The sequence below is a fragment of the Cryptomeria japonica genome, chromosome 2 (genome assembly GCF_030272615.1).
Source record: "Cryptomeria japonica chromosome 2, Sugi_1.0, whole genome shotgun sequence".
In the NCBI taxonomy this organism is placed as follows: Eukaryota; Viridiplantae; Streptophyta; class Pinopsida; order Cupressales; family Cupressaceae; genus Cryptomeria; species Cryptomeria japonica.
Window position 1 is genome coordinate 622646615 of NC_081406.1, and position 11440 is coordinate 622658054.

An 11440-nucleotide genomic window follows, 5' to 3' on the forward strand; every position below is an offset into this window, starting at 1 on the left:
TCATGGCAACAAGATATATCATAAGTTCATTAACCCCACATCCTTATGCCCCCCAAGGCATTCATGCCATACTTTCTCTTCTTATGACCCCCAAATGCATAAACCAGGTCATGCAGCAAGGGTCACATATACACCCCTTGAGCTTACTCTCATATTGAGAGTCTCTCACTCGAGGGCTGTCAAACTCCTACCACCCACAAGACCATCCTACTCTCCCAAGAGTAGAAGGCCTTGGTTACTCCCAAATCACAAGAAAATGCATAAAAGAAATAACAGATAGATCACATAATAAATTCCCAAAGGAAAATACAAGAAAACAACTTTTAGATACAAACAATCTTTCCAACATAAACATGCAACATGAAAGGGAGAAGTTGAACCAACCTTCAATTTGCCCAAAGGTTTGCTAGAACTAGTTTGAGGATGAGCAACCCAATTCCACAATCCTTTCTTCTAGACTTAGCCAAAATTCTATACCAAAACTATTCTTTTCAAAATTGCATGATCTCCAAAATAGAGAGTGGGTGATTACCCACAAAGTCTCTCATCCTTGCCTAAAAAGTCCTCAGTGAGAGTTCTCATGGGTTACTAAAACTGAAAAAGGAAAAAGTAAGAGAAAGTGGGAAAAAGGATCTCACATCAAAAAGGAAGGTTATCTAACCTAGGTGGCACCTTCTAAATTGAATTTTCGCTCACCTTAGGAAACCCACATTTTGAGGTGACTAACCAATCACATGGGAGTAGTCACATGCCTAAAAATACTCCTAACCCATAGGTATACCTTATGGACTTTAGGAAACACCTTTAAACTACCCCTAGGAGTCCATTTATCCCCTTAGAAACCCATTTGAAGTTAACTTTCGGGTCAATCCTAAGTTGACCACTCCAAAGACTCTCTACCCAAGGAAAATTTAGAACCACATTCAAATGTTTGAAAAAGCTATGGTTGAAACAACTCCCTCCAAGAGACAAGTCAAAAATCAAGACATAAATCAACACGTGTCAAGTGACACAATAAAATACATTAGAAAATTACACATGAAATTTGTCTCTTGTGGGATTTACACAAACTAATAAATTCAATTTAACACACATGCAACATTTACTTTCACAAATAAAATATGATACATATGGGGTGTTGTCTCTCCAAATAGACAAACCCTAGTTTTACGAACATACATAGGTCTAGGTCTGGTTCTCCATAATGTTTCCATGGTCACATGGATAATTTTCCTGTGCATCTCAATTACACATTAGTAATTCCAAATAACCTCATATAATATTAAACACATGAATAAGAATACACATCAAACACTCAACATACAATTTACATTTAAACAAATCGATATATCTTATATCCAAATAAATCCACATAAGCAATTATCATAATATTCATAATTTTGATCCATACATAAGACATACATTCATATTTCTATCATCATAGTAAAGTCCTGCAAATCCAAAAATGACATACATCATCTCAAATTTATCCTATTCTAGAATCATATAGAGTTCTATATCTATAATGCATAGAAATGAAGCATCCATATATATCAATGTTATCCAAATCATGGAATCATATAAGTTCTAAATCCATAATGCATAAAAATAAAGCATCCATAATAGTCTCAACATGAAAAACACTGAAATGTTAGGATGAGTCGGGGTAGGGCCTCACACCCTCCCTCTCTAGGCATGAACTTCCTCCTAGAGTTCATCAAAAAGATGGGGGTACTTTGATCTCATATGTGTTGCATCCTCCCATGAAGCCATAGCCTCATCATAGCAATCCCACTGGACCCTAACCTGGTCCAACTCTCAACCTCAAAGGTCTAGCATCCAACATGCCAAAATGCGAATGGGCTCCAAAGCTAGCTGGTCGTCCGCCTCCAACCTGCAATGCATCTGAATCTAAAATATGAGACTCATCATAGATATACTTCCTCAAAACTGATACATGAAACACATCATGGATGCGTGATAGGCTAGGTGGCAATGCTAAATGATAGGCAACTGGTCCTATCCTCTCAAGGATCTCAAATGGTCCTACAAAGCAAGGTGCGAGCTTAGAACCCTTTCCGTAACGGATTGGACTCTTATGCAATCGCACTCTCAAGAAGACTTTGTCTCCAACCAAGTAGCTACGATCTATCCTCTTTGCATCATCATACTTCTTTTGTCTATCCTGTGCCTCTCTAAGACACTGCCTAATCAAATCCACCTACTACTCCATATCCCGAACTATCTCAGGACCAATAGAAACTCTATCCTCTATGCGGTCCCAACTCAATGGTGTCCTACAAGGCCTGCTGTATAATGCCTGATAGGGTGGCATCCCCAATGAAGTGTGATGCCCATTGTTATAGGCAAACTCCACTAAGGGAAGGTACTCTTCCCATCTGGTCTGATGATCCATTACATACATGTGAAGCATATCCTCTAACACTTGGTTAACCCTCTCTATCTGACCATCCATTTTCGGATGATAGGCTATACTGAAATTGAGCTTGGTGCCCATAGCTGCCTATAATGCCTTCCAAAAGGAAGAAGTGAAGAGGGAATCCCTATCAGAAATAATCTTGTGTGGAACACCATGAAGTCTGACAATGTCTCGCAAGAACACCTGTGCTACTGCCGGTGTTGTGAAGGTAGTCCGAACTAGTGAAAAGTGGGCCACTTTGGTCAACTTGTCAATTGTCACCAAGATGACATCATGGTGACGAGATGACATAGGGAGACCAATGATGAAATCCATGGATATAGTATGCCACTTCCACTCTAGTATAGCATGAGACTAGAGCAACCCACCTAGATGGCGGTGCTCCGTATTGACTCTCTAACATTAGAGACATCGGGCTACTAACTCAGCAATGAGCTGCCACATTCCTAGCCAATGATATAACTATCTCAAGTCAGCATGCATCTTCTTAACTCCAGGATGTGCTGCATAAGGAGCTTTATGAGCCTCGATGATAATAAACTCTCACAATCCCTTGGAAGAAGGTACATAGATGTGCCCTCTATGGCTTAATAGTCCATCGGACTCTAAGGAATAATCCACATATTTCCCCTCTAGAGTATCTTGAGATCGAACAATCTGACAAACCTCTAAGTACCTTCCATCCTCTGGCAACTGTTGCAAGATACGATCTCTCAATTTCGTTCCCATAGATATGGTGTATACCTCGTGATGTCTCCTACTCAAAGCATCTGCAACTATGTTTTCTTTACCTTTAATGTAGTGAATGTCAAAATCATACTCACAGAAGAACTCCATCCATCTCCTATGACATGCATTAAGGTTCGGTTGAGTGAATATGTATTGAAGGCTCTGATGGTCTGAATGAAACTCAAAATGATGACCCAAAAGGAAGTGTCTCCACCTCACAAGTGCATGCACTACTGCTACAAGCTCAAGGTCATGAGTAGGGTAGTTAAGCTCACGAGTCTTAAATTTCCTAGACTCAAAAGCAATAGCCCTACCATCCTGCATAAGGATTGCTCCTAAACTCTCTAGGGAAGCATCTGTGCAAACCATGAAGTCAGCTGAGCGATCTAGCACTACAAGGATAGGTGCGCTAGTAAGTGCCTTTTTGAGTTCCTAAAAGGCCCTCTTGCACTTCTCTGTCCACTCAAATTTCTTCCCTTTACGCTGAAGAGAAGTAATAGGATGTGTGACTCTAGAGAATCCCTCAGCAAAGCATCGATAATAACCTACTAAGCCCATGAAGCTCCTGACCTCAGTCACACTGGTTGGCACTGGCCAATCCATAATAGCTCTGATCTTTGATGGGTCAACTGAGATCCCATCATTGGAAATAACGTGCCCAAGATACTTGACCTCTAAACAAAAGAATGCACACTTTGACAAACTGCCATATAACTGATTGTCTCGCAAACACTGCAAAACTTGTCTCAGGTGCTCCTCATGCTCCTTCTCATTTTGAGAATATATCAATATGTCATCGAGGAACACAATCACAAAATGGTCAAGAAATGTGCAAAATACACCATTCATGAGGCTCATGAAAATAGCTGGAGCATTCGTAAGACAGAATGGAACCACGGTGAACTCATAGTGGCCATATCTAGTGTGAAATGTGGTCTTGTGGATATCACTTTCCACTATAATCAACTGATGGTATCCTGACTTCAGATCAATTTTGGAAAATACTTTGGCACCCTAAAGTTGGTCAAATAAATCATTGATCCTGGGCAAGGGATATCAGTTCTTGATGGTTACTTTGTTCAACTGACGATAATCCATGCATAACTGAAGAGATCCATCCTTCTTCTTCACAAAGATGATTGGTGCACCACAAGGGGATACGCTAGGATGAATGTGACCCTTCTCTAGGAGTTCCTCAAGCTGCATCTTGAGCTCATTAATCTCATTTGTGGTCATCCTATAAGGTGCTCTTGAAACTAGCTCAGCTCCCGGTACAAGGTCTATATGAAAGTCAATCTCCCTACGGGGTGGCAACCCTGGTAGTTCTGAAGGAAACATGTCTAAATATCCCTTAAGGATAGGATGGTCATAAATTAATGTTTCCTTTTCATCCTCTTCCTCTCTATCACTAATGGTGATGGCAAATAACTGACAACCCTTTCGCATGCTCTGCTTAAGCTTCATTGTGAAAATCATACGAAGAGACATGGGTCTCTGAATCCTGGTGATTACTATGGGTGAACCATGATCATCCTCACACTCGATCTCTTTCAAGTGGCAATCCATCTTGGCTCTATGGGCATAAAGCCAATCCATGCCAAGTATGATGCCATATGATCCAAGTGGTGTAACTCTAAGGTCTAATAAGGTGGTGGTATTGCCAATCTGAAGCTAACATGCCCTAACCTCTGATTCTACTAACACTCTAGCCCCTGAAGCTAACTCCACTTCCCAACTAACACCTTGTCTAGTTGCCACTAGCTCGCAATGCTCCACAACCAAATGGAGATATAAAGGAGTCAGTAGCTCCTAAATCAAATAATATAGATACACTGCTACCTCTGATCATACCTGCAGCCTCAATGACTGTGGCCTAGTGCTCTGCCTGATGGTTGTCAATTGCTGCGAAGACTCTATGGGACCTACCCATATCTCCAACTATAGGCTCTGATGCTGCCATCCTCTGATTCCCTACCATCTGGCCCTGAGGACACTCTCTTGCCATGTGCCCCATGGCTCCACATGTGAAACAAGCACCGCGTGCCTGAAACTAGATGCCCTGAGGTCTAGAGAAAGATTGTCCCCCTATCCTGCTAGAACCACTGTATCCACCCCTGGAGGACTACTGAGTCCTCACTAGATGTGTGTAAGGAACTTGAGATCGCTGATCTCACCTCTGACCCTAAGACTGCCACTGCTTGGGCTTTGCGCCCTACTGACTCTGCGGAGGCCTCTGCCTCTGGTTCTGCTGTGACTGTTGTGGAGGAGGGGGTTTGGAGAACCCTAGTGTGTGTCTGTTATTACCCTTCCAATGGGGTTTCTGAAATCCATATGTCTGGGGTTTAGGGTTTCGGTTCTGGAACGGATCCCTTGTATCCTGTGGCCTGACCTGAATCTCCTCTGCTATCAAGGCCTTCTCCAGGGCAACCCAAAGGCTCCCTAGAGCGGACATCCTCACTGGTCCTGCTATGCCGACATTCAGCCTTCTAATGAAATGGTTGATGAGAAGCTTCTCGTCTTTCAGGTAGTCCACATAGGGAAAGAGATTGAAGAACTTGCTCTCATACTGGGTCATTGAGAGACCCTTCTGATGGAGGTCATGGAACTCATCTACCCTACACTGTCTGTAATGCTCTGACAAGTACCTCTCCCTGAAACTCTCTGTAAAAATCTCCCATGTAAGGGTATCTACAACTAAACCACACTTGTATTCCTCCCATCTCCACCATGTGGAGGCCACTCCTCTCAATAGGTGGACTACTACACGTGCCTTTAGATTGCTCTCGTAAGAGTGCAATGCAAAGCACCTATCCAGGCTCAAAAGCCAAGCCTCAACTTCTACCCTGTTGGTAGATCCCCCAAAAGATGGTGGTTGGAGGCGCATAACCTCTCTGATTAGATCCCTTGGATCCCAACATGATCTCTCATAATACACTAGCTCTACCACTGGAGGTGGTCCTGGTAGATGCACAGACTCATACTCATGCCCAACCTGACTCTCTATGGGATTAGGAGGTGGACTCCTACTCTGTTCCCTATCTGTCGATCTATGGCTCCCTGAGTTTTGATTTTCAACATGACGATCCTCTGCTGAAAGCCTATCCTAGACTATCCCTATCAGGTTCTGGAGTGCTTCTAAGATGTCTCAATTTGGGTCAACCGACCGTTTGGGAGGAGCCTCTAGGTTCCCTTCCAGAACTGATTCCTCCCTATCAACCTCTTCGCGTGCCATGCGTACACGCCTAGGACCCCTTCTGCACTTGCGAGCTTGTCGCGTAGTCGGAGGCATCCTTCAGAGAGAATAAAATAAAATGAATTAAATAAATAATCTTTAGGGAAATATTTAATTAATTAATAAAAATTAAATATCATTAAAATTAATATAATATAATTAATTAAATAATTAAAGCGAAATGTAATGGAGAAAGGTTCCTAGTGTTGGAAACCTTGCTCTGATACCAAAATGTCATGCCCAAACTTTTGGGCAAGAACAGAATAATTTGATTTTTTAAAAACATGTCCTAATAACACTAAGTTTGCAAATATGAAACGCAATAGCAAGTTTTGTCTTAACTATTGTAAAGCGGAAAAATCAAACCCTAGTTGTTCTCCCCTCCCCAACTCCAAGGAGAGAGAAGGGAGAGTCACTAGGGTTGATGGTTTTCACTTAAGAGAGACTTTACATTCAAAAGAGGGGTTGAAACCCACAAGATCCAATCCCACGCAATGCAAGACTGGATTCTAAATGAGTTTCAAGAGTTAAGACATCAAGGATACCCTCTTTTGTAAAGAATGTAGATAGAAAGATTGAACTAGGAATGCATATAAAGTAAGAAAGATTCCCTTATAAACAGAGATAGAGCTATGGGATGAAGTTGCGGACCTGGAACTAGTAGTAAAATATTGAGATGGTGTTGTTCTGCAAATTTGAGCGAAAGTTGACAGGACGATGGCGCCCGGCATGCACACGGTCCTCCGAAAAATCCGCGAAACGAAGGTGGACCTGTTCGTCTCTGCACAAGGATTCCAGATCTTCAATTATAGCCGTGTACCTGCAACCTACACACAAAAAAGAGAGGAGGATTGGGGGGTTAGGGATGAGGGGTTTGCCTTTAGGTCAAACCCCGGTTTTGGAATTAACCAAGAAATGAGAATGCTGTAAATGTAAATGTTTGTAATGTAAACAACTACTGATACCTTGTTGTAAGAATGTTTGTATTCTTACATGCGAAGGCGTAATGTATGTAGTATGTTGTATGTTGTATGTGATCTCCTCTTCAATGGTTGAATCCTTGTCTTGAATGCAACACTTAGCCTTGAATGGAGACTTAGAATGCTCAATTGCTTGAAGGAATGCTTGAATGTTTGAATATTGTTTCCGCGTCTTGCTCTTGCTTATTTCCTTCCTCCTTTTCTAGGAGAGGAAAAGTAGTTTATATACTTGTCAATTAGGGTTGATAGACTGATTTTCCCGACCTTAGGCTGACCAGGAAATAATATTTTCCAATTTGCAAACTTAAAGACCCGAAGCCCCATAAGAGACCGGGCCCAAAATAGGGCCAGGGACCAGGGCGCTGGGCGCCATGGTCGTGGGGGACCAGGGCGCTGGGTGCCCTAGTCCTGAAAGACCAGGGCACTGGGTGCCCTAGTCCTAAAGGACCAGGGCGCTGGGCGCCATGGTCCCACCTCCAGGGACAGCAGGGTGCAAGGAGGATCAGGCCAGGGTGCTGAAAAATGTAGTTTTTGATGTCATGAACAAGTTTCGGGGTCTCCATTCAGGTTCCGTGTTGCATCGCCATCGCGAAGACCCAAATGCGGTCGAAATTGCAAGTGTCACAATTTTAGGATGCTACATTTAGCCCCCACTTTAGCGGGAGTATAAGCGTACGCTCATACTTCTGGTAAAGTACAAGGAGACAACATTGAAAAACTTTCACCACGTCAAGGAGGCAAGATACACCAAGCCCCCAGTGGACTAAGGATCTTACGGCTTCGATTGACAAAGTAAAATGGAAGATTACGAGGGAGAACCATGACTGTCAGTAGTAAGGTTCCCTCACTATGAGTCATGCAAGAAAGATATCAAAAATTTTCAAGGCAAAGCTAAATTTGTCAAGAAATTTTCAAGTATCTTGAAAAGATATGAACGGGATGTATGCCCCCCTAAGTTAAAGCGATCGCACACGCCTCATCGGGGGTGATTGCTTTAAGGTAGTGATACATATAAGAAATGAGAAGGAGCACGTTATCGCAAGGATTTAGCCCCCAAGTGTGAGATAAGCCCAAGGATAATAGACAAAAAACACAAAGCACAAGGTGACTTCGCTTTCCTCGGGGTCAGTATGCTGTATGATAATTCATGTATATCATATGTATGTATGCATAATTGTTCTTCATTCCCCAATCAAGGAAGGTCACCTAGAAGAAGGGAACACATGTGTCTTTTGAGTCAACATGAGAGAGACCAAAAGAGATCTCAATGTTTTGCATCGTCCTCAAGTAGACAACAACAAGGACAACAAATAGAAGAATGAGAGTAACACATAGAAGAAGTAACAAAAGAGAGGAGGAGAGAGTCTGCTATGCTAATGAACTAGTCTAGCACGTCATCTACCCCCCGATCTTGCTGATCAATATTTTGGGAAGGTAGGAAACACGCTAGAGGAGGAACATCCAACATAGCAGATGGAGCTATCACAACATCCAAACAAGGGCTATGTTCATATCCCAAGCCACGGTGTTCTTGTCTAGGAGCTAGGATAAGTGCTTTAGAAAATTCGTTAGATAGATGGTTATCAACATCAACATATTCATATTCACTATCAGAATGAACAGGAGTAACATCATGAATAACATTTTCATCTATATCTTCATCAAGATTTATAACAATAGGATCTTTAACTTGCACAGGATCAAGACCATCAGGCATCTTATGTTTAGGAGATTTCGGCTCAATCGTCGGCTGAGGAGAGAATGGAATAATACTGGCTGAAAGTGTTTTTGGGGATTGCAAAGTTTGAGAAGCAGCTACCTGAGGTCTAAGATGACGCTTTCATCGGCGTTCACATGCAGAATGATTTTGTCTAGTCTTAGTAGGGAGTTGAGAAGATTGAGGAGGAGGAATGTTCTCATCCTTATCACTTGGGTGTTTAGGTTGTGGTCTCTTAGGTTGAACAATAGGAGAAGAGGAAGGTCTCTTCCCTCCATAAGAGGAAGGAGGAGGAACTGCTCCATACAAAGGAGGAATATTTGGTTTAGGAAGGAGACCAAGTCCATCATGATGAGGAGGGATAGGTCTACTTTTAGGAATTTTATTAATCATAGGCATAGTCACATCCATAGGGATGGGTTGGGAATCTTCTTGAGGAAAGACATTAGTTTTATCTTTCAAAGGAAGAACTTGCTTCTCAAGAACGATAGGAATGCCAAGTTTGGGTGTTCTAGGTTCACTTAGAGATAGGATCATGTCTTTTTTCCACTTTTGATAAGATTTGAAAAGATGATCACTTCGCAGAGGAAGAGATTGGAATTGTTTAGGCCAAAAGTAATCAATAGGAACGCTAGAAGTTCTTTCAGCTGGTTTAAAGAGGCTATGATTGACAATAACAACTTCACCATTATGGGGAAATTTCAAACACTTGTGAATAGGAGAAGCAATAGCTTTCATGGAAGATAGCCAAGGATAGCCTAGCTTCACACGAAATTGTTCGGATGATGGAATAATAGCAAAGTCCACATCAAGGGATTTGTTATGGACCTCAATAGGTAATGTAATAGAACCAATTGCAGGAGAAGAAAATGCATCAAATAATTTCACAACCACATTTGTTTCGTCATAGATCACTTGATTCAATTGCAAAGTAAAAAGAAATTCTTCAGTAATGATATTAACCATACAAGAAGGATCAATAAGCACTCCATGGCAAGGTGGATTCTTGACTTTTGCAACTATATATAAAGGACCATCAGGTGCCCTGATAGTTTCACTGGAATCAAAGGTGATGGAAGGTTCTTTAGGGATTTTCTGTTATTCTACAAAGTTAATCACATTCGGAGTCATGGACACAAGATCATCAAGTGAGACAGAGGAAGTTTTATCAATCGCATTAGAGGTATGAGAAGGAAATGGATCAGTAAAAATCTGAAGATTTTGGTTAGGAGGAGCTACAGATGTATTGCCTTTATCATTCACTCTAGAAACAGAAATAGTATTATTATCAATCAAATCTTGAATTTTACCTTTTAAAGCAAAACATTTTTCAGTATCATGCCCAGGATGACGATGAAATTGACAAAAAGATTTGTTATCAAAATAGGGTGAATTAATCTTTGCAGGATCTATTTTCCTTATAGGACGAAGAGTAAGCACATTTTGTTCCAATAACTTATTCATAATACTATGCAATGATTCATTCAAAGGAGTAAACTTTCTTTCTTTCTTGAAAAACTTAGAAATAGGAGGCACACCTGATGCCGCATTCACATTGTTGTTGATGATGTTTTCATTGAATTTAATGGACTCTCTGTTCAGTTTAAACTTCCCAAATGGTTGTTGACTACTATCACCCTTATCACTTGGAGCCATAGGATTTGCTTGTTCCATTTGGCTCACAATCAGTTGATAACTGTGAAGAGTTGCGCACAACTGTTGGAAAGAAGTAAACTCAGAAAATAGAAGTTTTTCTCTAATGTCTTTTTGTAAATTAGAAATAAAGATTCTTTGAATATCATTGTCAAGCACTGGAAAAGAAATTTGAGCATACAAATGCTTATATCTACCAATGAAATCAGTCACTTTTTCTTTAACACCTTGTTTACAATGCATTAAATCAATCAAAGTAACTTTAGGACTTATATTGTTTTGAAATTGTTGAATAAAAGCATTTGCAAGTTGTTCAAAAGAAGTAATAGAATAAGAAGGCAACGAGCAATACCATTGTAGGGATTTATCTCTTAATGTTCTAGTAAACAGTTTTGCAAGCAACCTTTGGTCATAAGAAAAATCAGTACATATTGTTTGAAAGGTCTTAACATGTGTTAGAGGATCACCCTTACCATTATAAAGCTCCAAATGCGGAATTTCAACATGTTTAGGGGGGATAGCTCGAACAATGTCAAGAGAAAGTGGGCTCGCAACATCAAATGTGGGCACACTAAACTTAGATTGATTCATAGAGGCAATTTGTTGCTGTAAAGAAGAGACAGTTTGTGCAAGATTGTTAATGGTCGCTTCAGTCGAAGAGTTCATATTAGATGTGTTAGATTGTGATG